The sequence below is a fragment of the Sorex araneus genome, chromosome 2, assembly GCF_027595985.1.
Source record: "Sorex araneus isolate mSorAra2 chromosome 2, mSorAra2.pri, whole genome shotgun sequence".
NCBI classification, from domain to species: Eukaryota; Metazoa; Chordata; class Mammalia; order Eulipotyphla; family Soricidae; genus Sorex; species Sorex araneus.
The window spans coordinates 353,559,940-353,570,949 of NC_073303.1; the positions used below are offsets into that span (position 1 = coordinate 353,559,940).

Here is an 11,010-nt window from a genome sequence, read left to right on the forward strand (position 1 = left end):
GACTTGCTTTACACATGGACAACCTGGGTTCAATTCCTGGCACTCCAACGTTCCCCAGGAGAGATACGTTGAGTGACAGAGGCAGAAATAAGCCCTCAGCATCACCAGATGTAACAAAAATTTAAATAAATGGATAAATAGAAAATGGTATAATGTATTAGTTTTAGCATTTTATGAAGATCATTGAAATCCTTTTACTCCATTATGACCAAAAGTGGAAACTCCCAATGTGTTAATGTCATGTTACTCATTGTACCTCCAAGAAAGAGGTTGAGTAGGTGATTTAATATCTGGATCAGGAGTCCAGAATGGTGTGTCTAGTGGATTAATCAAGAATGAAATCAAATGAAGAATACCCAGAGGAAACCCTTAGTAGTCCAAAGTTTAGAAGTCAAGAAGATGAAAAGGAACTGATAAAAGAAAAAGCAGAAGTTGAAAGTAACATATAAACAAGATATATTTGAATTAAGTAAAGTAAACATTTTACGGATAGAAAAGTTGACAGGAACCAAAAGTGAACATGGAGAAATCTTGTCCTGAAACAGAAATGGTCACAAGCATTTAGAGTTTCCAGTCATGAGTTTCCTCATGGGTTTCCAGTCATCTACTATTTTCAGAAAAAAAAACCTATCCACAGGACTTCTGACAGGAAGGATCCAAGTTCTATATCCTATGTAGTTAAAATTGATAATTCCAACTTCTTTATCCACATTGAAATTAGTATTTCACAATGCAGACGACTACACCATCTCCTCTTATTTTCAGGCCATGAACTCTCCCCTAACCTAATTCTATGACAATATGGCAGCTGTGAATTGGCTATTAAAAAAGTAGAAAAGGGATGAAGGCATAATTCCAGGTAAAGTGGTTGAGTGTTCTTGTAAAGACCACCTACTACTCACCCCTTGACTCGTATATCCCTCCCCTTCATTCCAGCATCATTTAAACCAGCACCCATATCCACCTAGGGCAGTCTGCTCTCCACGTGTCTATTCCTGTTTTTGGAGTGTGTCGCTCTCCCCTCCTTTCAGTGAACTCAGCGTCAGAGATGACTGAGTACTGGGATAAATTGTATAGGATAAAGAGGAGCTACACTCCAGAAAATAAAAATTTTGATAGAGTGAGAGTTTTCTTTGGTGAGATGGGAGTAGTGGGTTTATGGGTTACATTGGGCAATGCTAAGAAACTGGATTCTAGCATACCTTAATGCTCCACGTGAGTTTAGTAGCCAGGAATGTGAAATGGGAACACATACATGAATGTCCACCTTTCCCCATCCACTTTTAGCTATGCTGATGCATACCCAGAAACTAGGGGAAATAGGATTTAATAAGTTTATTGTGTAACAAATAGAACTATCAATTAATTAAATGGCAATTATTTTTAGGTATTAGCAGAATGCTTTTAAGGACGAGTTATGAATTGTAATGTGTATAAGGGGAGAAAAAAATGACTTGAACAAGTAGTACAGGGTTTAAGGTAGTTACTTGCTTTGCCTGCTGCCAACCATGATTTGATCTCTGACACCACATATCATCCCCTGAACACTTCCCAAAGGGATCATTATGTACAAAGCCCTAACCGCAGAAGGTGTGTTGCAGATCCATTAAAAAACACCCTCGCTCCCAAATAAGACACGTGAGAAAATTAATTATTTCAGGAAAAAAGCAATATAGCCTTATGTGCTTCATATATTAACTTTAACTTATAGGAAGGACTAATGGAATAAATACTTTGGGTTCTATTTGCAGCAATAAGTATCTCCGTCCTTGACTTGCACTGTCCACCCCTCCAACGCCCTAAATGTTTAGGTATAGCCTTGGGAGTTTAGAAGCACCACTAGTTGAGGACCCCATAAATTTAAAAGTCATTTTAAAAAAAGAATATTTATTGAACTCTTCCTCTGAGACATATAGGCACTGTGATATATGCTCAGAATTAAATTGTGAACTCTAAAATACTGACTGCTATGGACTGCATATCTGAGACTGCTCCAAATTCATATATTGAATACCTAAATTCTTATGTGAAGGTATGGAGAGCTAAAGCCTTTGGGACTTAACTGAAATGACATTACGATGTATAGAAATCCCATAATGGGCACAGAACCCTTATAAACATGTCACAAGACCAGAAACTTTCTCCACCATATGATGATACAAGATGTCTGTGTGCAGGGAATGATGTATTCTCACACCCCACAAACCAAATGTGCCAGCATTTTGCTCTTGGATTTTCCAGAACTGTGAAAAATAGATTTCTGTTGTCAAAGACACCCAGTCTGAGGCACCTTGTTACAGCCACCTAAATGAAGACAGATAGTGTCCCTGCCCTAACAGGATATCTGTGTTAAATGTCTGACAGTCCCTGTAAAGGCCCGAGTCTGTTTTATAGCTTTCTAATCTCATAGATTAGAAAGCACTTCAAAAAATTTTATGTAATGCTTATTTAATCTGTCTGAAACAGTCCTGTTATTTAAACCATCGAATAATGCATTGAGCATCACATGTAACTGATTTAAATAATTTATATATAGTTTACTTCTCGAACATGGGGTAGCAGATCAGTCTGACTCCATGGCCAATGCTTCATTCATTATACTGCAGCGTTCTTTCTAAAATGAAAACAATCTGATAGTCCACATTAAGCAATATATTAGATATTACTGAAATTATTTTCAAAGATAAATTTTGGTCCTAATCAAATTATCTGTTCCAATTTTAATCCAAGTAACAGAATGGTAGGACTTGAAAGAATCCCAGTGATTATTTCAGACTAAATTATTCATTTTACAGATGAAAAAACAGAAACCAAGGAAAATTATGTGAATTATAGCCATTCAGTGAAAGAACCACTGAGCCTCCTAATTGCAGCTCAGTCCTCTTTCTCTCTCCTGCCCTGGGAAGACTTTTTCCCTAACATTAGTATTCCTGCTATTATATGCTGCCTTTACTGTGCTTAATGGAGTTGCATGATCAACTTTTATATTCTAATAATCCAGATCCATTTGCGTGGATGAAAAATTTTTGCTCTCATCTTTTCTTTTATTCATCAGAATGCCAAAGAAAGCACATATTGAACTATTACATCTCCTAAAATATTACTACTCACATTTATGGCTACTCATTCCAAGAGGGAAAAAATACACTATTAAAGTCTACAAATCTGTTTGTAATGTACTACACGGCTTTATGACAGCCAGAAATGTGAACTTGATGATAGGCATCTCCAAATAAGCTCATATCATTTCCACTGCTTTTTTGTGTTCTTGGACAGTTGGTCAATGCCTTTGTTCATTTGTAAATACTATGAGGTCTGTATTACACAGCACAATATATTTCAAAACCTATAAAATCAGTAACATTGACTATCACTTTTTAAAATCAAGATTTAAAACGTAGTGAAGTGTTTTGATCGAATGTGTTTTCTACAGTCATGGGGGTTGCATATTTATACAACTATGTGTTGTCTTTCCCCTTTTCATAGGTCTGTGATCACTTATAACCATTTAGAAAGCTTAGCAACTTCATTCATTTTTAATGTTAATGAAAATATTTATATTTTTGTCACCCTCAGAAATTTCTTAACTTCAGTGTCACTGAAGTGGGCTAAGTCTAGAGTCCCATAACATTAAAGTGTCTTTCCTCCTGTACTATGGAGTCCCCAAGTTCCTTCTTACTTTTAGGAACAACTCACCAACAGCAGACTCGATTAATTTATTTTTTTCCCCTTGTTTTTGTTTGTTTGTTTTATTTTTCACAAACCCTTGTGTCCAGGGCTGACTTTCAATAGATCGCAGCGAGGGAGCTGCTCTGCTCCGTCCGAAACCCTGACCCAGAAGCAGGTCGTGTACAAATGGTTTAGCACCAGGTTCCCCACGAACGTGCAGTGCGTTGTTTGACGGGCGAGGGGGCAGCTGCCTTTCCCGCCGCGCCCCAATTCCCGAGACCAGCGGCTCTCCTCACGGGATCCCGTAATTTCTTTCTTGTTTTCCTTTCTAGACTACTTGATAACTTCATCCATATGGAAATCTGACTTTATTATTCATCTGAAATGTTTTTATAGCATTCTCTTGTTCTGCAATTTAACATTTTGTTCTGATTTTAAAGAACTATTATTTCTCCCTTGTCATCATTGTAGGTCACTTGAAGTATCCTTGATGATTTACAGTTATTTGAAACTTCCTTCATGTCTAACAGCATGTCTTAGATATGCTACATGATTGGAAAATATCTGTTGATAGATTTACTATACAGTGATGCTAGCAGTACAGTGCGTTTGGTTTAAAAGAGCATTTAAAGGCAATAGGATAGATTAAATTGGTGGACAGCTGAGTGGGAATAATCAGAAGTTATAGCCCCTGTCAACAAACTTGTCTCTGAAAAATAAACATCCAGTTTGCCTTCAATCACCGGAGTCTTTCTAAAGGATAAGTGGGTAATCTTACAGTGTTAGAGAATGTGAAATGACAAACTTGATCATTAAATCACAAAGATAAATTCTATTCTTTCCCAATTTACATAGATCAACTTAATCTAATTTCAACATTTCCTGAATAGGAGGAGCTGAGCCAAATTATCAGGGAAAATCTGTTCTATTGTTCATATATCAGACTTCAAAAGCACAGGATTCTTCCTTCTAAAGCTAGTATACATAACAAGCTCACCAAGAAGACCATGTATAGTCAGCTACTGTGCTGTTTATCTCAATTTTATATCTTGTGTGTCATCTTGAGAGGTGTTTTTTTTCCTCTTAAAATCCTATCTGTTTCTGAAGACAGTAAAGCTATATCCTAATATGGCAACAATGGTTGTAAATTTTTGTTATTCACTGAAATCATACTATTGTGTCTATTGTTCCCACTTCATTTTCAAGAATAAATTGCCTGAAATGTGAGTTAGTACATAAATATCCCACTGCAAATTAACCGGTTGTCAAAAATGTTTTGGGGAAATTGCACTGAAGAATAAACCCAAACACCGCATGATTTGTCATTAAGCTGCTGAATTCTCTAGCAGTTCATTGAAAATCAGACAGGAGGAGCTCTTTCCAAGAATCTCTTCCAGTGTGTGTGAATTTTCGTGCACACTCCCAGGTATACCTTAAGTCAATTTGGAAAAGGAGTGCTAGGGGTGAAGCTAATAAATGTTTAAAATCCAGTATTTTAATCAGGCAGAGGGAAAAAAAAATTCCATGGTTGTGAATGTGCTCTGAAGCTGAAGAAAAGGAATTACCATTGACCTTGTTAGTTTAATTAAGTGATTCCCAATTAAGATACTAACAGAATGTTGGCAGCTAATGACATGCAAACTAATATTAGCTCAAAGTATGTGCTGAAATTCCTGATGATGATATCAATAATGCTTCACCACTATATACTATTAAGCAATAAATTAAAAAGAGCATTTAAAGTATACACATTTGATATTGCACAGAGGGAAGCAAAAGTGAACCAACAGCAGGGATCCTTGTGGAAGACCATATGCTCACTGGAGGAAGGAAGTAAAAAATGAATTGAGACAAAATGAAAACAACCTATTTCCTATTCATAAAAATTAACCTTCACAGAACTTAAAACCTTACATATTAAATATCATATATCTAGTACTTACTTCATGTAAACATTTATTGTGTGACTCTATGCTTATATATAATGGAAAGTTAGATATAAATCATGCTTAACCGTTTTTAAAATTTGTGCTTCTGGTCCGGCTTAGACTTAGCCATATTCTAGAGAGAGCCAAAGAATAAACTTAAAAATTCAGAGTTGATCAGTGTCAGTATTAATCTTAGAGAATTTTTGGCATTCTATTCTCAAGATACTAAGATCACTTAGTCAATTGAGGCAATCTTTCATTTCTTCCTTTATTTTCATGCATGTGTGAACTTAAGTCAGTGTCTATGTGGAATGGTTCACAGATCCTTTTGCAAAAGTTCTAGTTTTGTGTGCCCAGTTACAGCATATGTGTTTTGTGGAAAGCATTAAACATTTTTAATAGGCACTTAAAATTAGAACCTTCGTAAAATCCAATCAGTTTTTGAAAATTAGACTAAGGTATGTGTCACACTTCTGTATCCTCTCAGGGTTTTCTATGTATTTGTCTACAAATGTCCCCAATTTCTCTTGAAGAGGATGTTATTTCACTTTTAAGAGTTGAACTTTATATTCCTATTGATTTCAAAGTATCACCATTATTTTAAGTTTTCACTATTATTATTATTATTATTATTTTGATTTCACCATTATTGAAGATAGATCACTGGTTCATCAAATTCCTCAGAGGGCCAAATGTGATTTTGACAATAAGAGGTAGTTTATGATTTTCAAGTTCCTGATTCAATAAGAATATTAAGGGCAAAACCCAAAATGGGGAGAGAGTACTTAGATGATCAGAAGTAAAATGTGAATCTCAATGTACAGGGATTGACAGAGGTGTATAGACTTTGATGCAGAAGCACACCACACACATACACACACACACACACACAGATACACACACTGCCATTCCTGCCATAATATGCCACCTACCTCTATTTACTTATATCCTACTATTTATTAAAATCTGACAAGAAGCAGATACTTCCATGGAGCTTATTCCATAAAATATCTGCTTTAATGTACTGATTGCACTAACTATACTTGGATCCCACAAATGTTTAGATCCACATAATATTCTCTAAATATTGTCTAAACATTTTCAACATCTCAGCTCTAAGCTACAGAGAACAATTTCTTTATTTCAATGATGTTTCTGCTTTTTATGACATAATAAGTATGTATTTTTTTCACTCAGTACATTTGGATGAATAAAAAGAAATGGATTCTAAGAATTGTGTATGAGCTTATTTAAATTTACCAAATTTATACTTCTGACCTTAATATTAGAAAATAGTCTTCTAACACAGGTCCCATGAAGACAAGAATGAATGAAATTCTGGTGTATAAAGAAAAAACTTCAGTTAATACATAAAGGTATTTCTCTCTGCATAGAAATGGTAGACATAGCCACAGAATGCTTCTTTTACTTTACCTTGCCCTTCAAAAAACTGATTCTCAAATGAGCAATGCATATGCTCTGGTTGATTAATATAATTGAACAAACTCATTTCCATACCAACTTTAGAGAGTTCTTTATAAAACACATCATAAATGGGTTAGCTAGAAAATGACACTTCATGCACAGAAACACATTAAAGAGTTGGCTATAGTACTTGAAACCATATCCTCCAATTTGTATTTTTCCTTTTATTTTCTATACACATATTAGCACCATGCTGGAAATAGTGATTCTATCCTTTAATTTACCGCCCATATCCAAATATCCCAAGTCCTATCAATTCTTCTAGTTACATACTACACTGTAGCAACTTGTCACTTTTTCTCTCTAATATTATTTTTCTCATTTGTGGCTCTAATAACTTATCCCCTAAATTACTTAAATGATCTCTTCTTACCCTAATTAATGTCTTTATATAATTTATTGCCTATGTAATTAATCTCCAGAATGATCTTCCTAAATCAGGCAAGGTTATAAAGTCCCTTGTGTTTGAACTGGAAAGTCGTGTCATTTGTAACTAGGTGTTTGAAGAAAGCAAATCCAAGAGCGAGCCCTGGAAGAAAAAGGTTGACATAAGCAAGAATTGAAATGCAAACACACTGAAGAGTGTAAAACACTAAGGCACACCAAGGGGCATGTGCACTCGCGGGCTCTCCGTGCTCTGGAACCGCTGTGTATGGGCTAGATCGGGACGGCCGGTGGTCAAGGACAGGCGAAGGAAGAACGAGGACCAAGCTGGTTGCTGATTAGTTACCGTTTATTCAATCTTCCATCTTTCTCATCTCCCGCACTCCCAGCTCCGGCCTCTCTCTCGATCTGCTCCAGCCTCTCTCGATTCTCTGTCTCTCCTCCTACTTGTCTCTCCCACCTTGCCCTCTAGGCTACACCCAGCCAGGTAGCAAAATCAACATAAGAAAGCCCTTCCTGAGGGCAGGGCATTCCAAAGCCCTTCCTGACTCTTAAGGTTTTTTCCTTTCCTTAGTCCAAAAACTTATTAACATCTTAATATTAGTTATTTTTGTATGGACATAGCAAGAGATACATTGAGGTTTGCAAGGCAGCTCTCCTGGCAACAACTTGCCACAGACTCAGACCACAGCACTCAGGCCAGATTAATCATTCCTCACCCTAGCAGGGTCCCAATCTAGTTATCACTGTTTGGATCATGACAGCATTTGTTCATGATCAAGCTCTTAACTTATAGTTAAGCATTAGGCACTTTGGCCAGGCCCATCTCGATGCCAGGGTAGCACACAACTCACCGCTTGCCCTGGGTCCATCTTGTCTCTTGTCAGGACCCTGCTCTTGAGGGCACCAGGAAGCAAGGGCAGCTGAGGCCTAGGTCGAGAGAACAGATGTCCAGAAGGAAAATATCATGTAGAGTCAAATGACTCCCAGCTTACATAAGCATAGCATTTGCTAAGTCTTCCTGTGTCCATACAAAAAGGACATTGCTCTGAATAAACTATGCAAAGGACTCAAGGAGAAGAGAAAAAACAATATTTGCAAGTCAACAGAACACTAAGAAAGAAGTTACAAATAAACACAGAGGAGTGGGAGCACTGTAACAGGAGTAACCCAATAAACCTAAACTATCTGAGGCTATGTTATCCTACAGAAGAGTACCCAAGGTAATGACATTTTTTCCAAACTTTCATCCTTTTCAGATGCTTTGTTATTCTTGATCACCCACAGGATAGCCTGTTGATATCTTTCAAGTAAACAAAGTTCCACTTGAGTTCTTTTGCGTGGTTATAGTTTTTGTTTAGTTTCTTAGTTTTGGTGCTGGGGTCATACTTCTGGTGGTATTTGGGGTCATTTCTCTGTCTTCTTTCTGTGCTTGGTCCTAATAATGTTGAGGGAACTGTGCCATTGCAGATATTGAACTTAACTGTCTTAGAGTGTACAACTCTTTGCAGTTAAAAAGATCTACACATTTCATGTTTATATCCAGCTTGAAGTACCCAAATTATATGTAAAGGAAAAATAAAGTCCATGTATCAGATTTACAAAAAACTGGATCCTGAAAAAAAAAAAGAGAACAGAAATTTACACTTAATTTAATGTGTGTGTGTACTTGTGATTGCGAACACATATCAACACAAATATTTGTTTAATTCTAAAATTTTATTTTGGTGTGTGGTAGTTTTAAGAATGCATACCCATCCCTATGGTGGGATAAATATAATTTTAATTAATGGTAGTACAATTACTATTATTCATATTGAAAAGAAGACAGTCACACCAAAAAATCAAGTTTTCTAATTTAGATTTAATGGTAACTTTTTCTATTACATCATAAAGATATTTGTAACTTTTATACTGCAATTTCCTATTGTTATGAACAAACAGGGAGCAAGAGCAACTCCAATAGTTAGCTACTTCATGGTCACAAATAACCAGACCAGGGCCCTGTCCTGAAACATCTGGTTATCAATGCTGGGGGAATGCTTCCTGCCTTGCTTCCTGAGGGGCTAATTTGATGGATGACACTCCAAAATGACTGGACAAAGGACCCTTAAATGACAGGCTTCTGACAGCTCCTTCCAACCTAGGATAGAATCTCTGGATCTCCTCCCTGTCTCCGATTAATTTGGGGCCTAGACCTCCACCTTGTCCCCAGCGTGCCCATGACCTGAATAGACTATCGGATTTGTCTCCTAGTTCATTGGTACTTAAAGGTTACAACTTTGCCAGATACTTCCTTCACTAATCTCAGGAAGAAAGAGAACAGGTGGAAAAGCTGATGAAGCTTCGGAATCAGCTTGGCGGTCGGATTTTTCCTCAAGATACCAAGAATCCAGATCATGATGACTGGGAGGAGGGGCTGAACGCCATGGAGTGTGCACTGCACTTGGAGAAGGGCGTAAATCAGACACTGCTGGAGCTGCACAAACTGCCAACAGGATAAGAATGACCTCCACCTGTCTGATTTCCTGGAGACACACGCTACCTAGATGAGCAGGTGAAGACCATCAAAGAATGGGGTGACCACATAACAGACTTGCGCAAAATAGGAGCCCCTTAATCTGCCATGGCAGAGTATCTCGTTGACAAGCACACACTGGGTCACAGTGACAATGAGAGCTAAGCCTTAATTGCTGGCTTCCCCGAACTACTGGTGACCTCCAGCCACCCAGGCAGTGCATGCATTTGTGGTTGCACTTGACCTTTTCTCTAAGTTCCAAAACAAGTATCTCAGTCATTTGATTTGAATCAGTCCTTCAAATAAAGTTACTTGGTACCCCCTAAAAAAAAATACAACTGGGTCTCCTGCATACAAAGCACCCATTTCAACCCACTGAGCTATTATTCCGGCCCTGAAAATAAATTTTAGACCTAAGTTAGAAAAATATTGAGGGTAATTATGACAAATCAACAGGAAACAAGCATTAAAATGATAGAACTTTGAGTTAATTAACTTTTGAGCTCAGAACATTCAAGTTTAGTAATTTCATAGTTAGAAATAGTAGTCAATATCAAAGAATATGTCAAAAATCAGAGTAAAGCTCTTAGAAAATGTCTTCCCGTCTCTTTAGAAATGAAGTAACTAAAGCTCACAAACTTTAAGCTTATTTTTATATATAGCAGTGTTTACCAACTATTTTGAGGTCTGAGTCTACCTAGAGTGAATCTCTTGTTTAATTCAACCTTTTAAAAATTCATGATCTTCATGCAGTAGAGATATATTACAAAAACATTTTAATGTGTTTTATGTGAAAGTCAAATAGCATAGTTTTGCTTTAGCCTGATCCACTTCCTGAATGATTCCATTTATCTAATCTGGTTATTATAATTCTGTAACCAGAAATTTTTTTGTTTACATTTTTTAACATTTGTCTACAAACAAGTTATTCTTTCTCAAAATTTACTGGGTTATACTTGAATACATGAGTTCAGTAACCTTGCAATATTCTATATAAATAATAGTGGCATTGAAATGAATGGAATA

General features: G+C 36.7%; 1 pseudogene; it reads left to right on the forward strand.

The window, feature by feature from the left end:
* Positions 1-335: 335 nt before the first annotated feature.
* LOC101554827 (ferritin heavy chain-like) lies at positions 336-10,149 on the forward strand (annotated as a pseudogene).
* Positions 10,150-11,010: the final 861 nt, after the last annotated feature.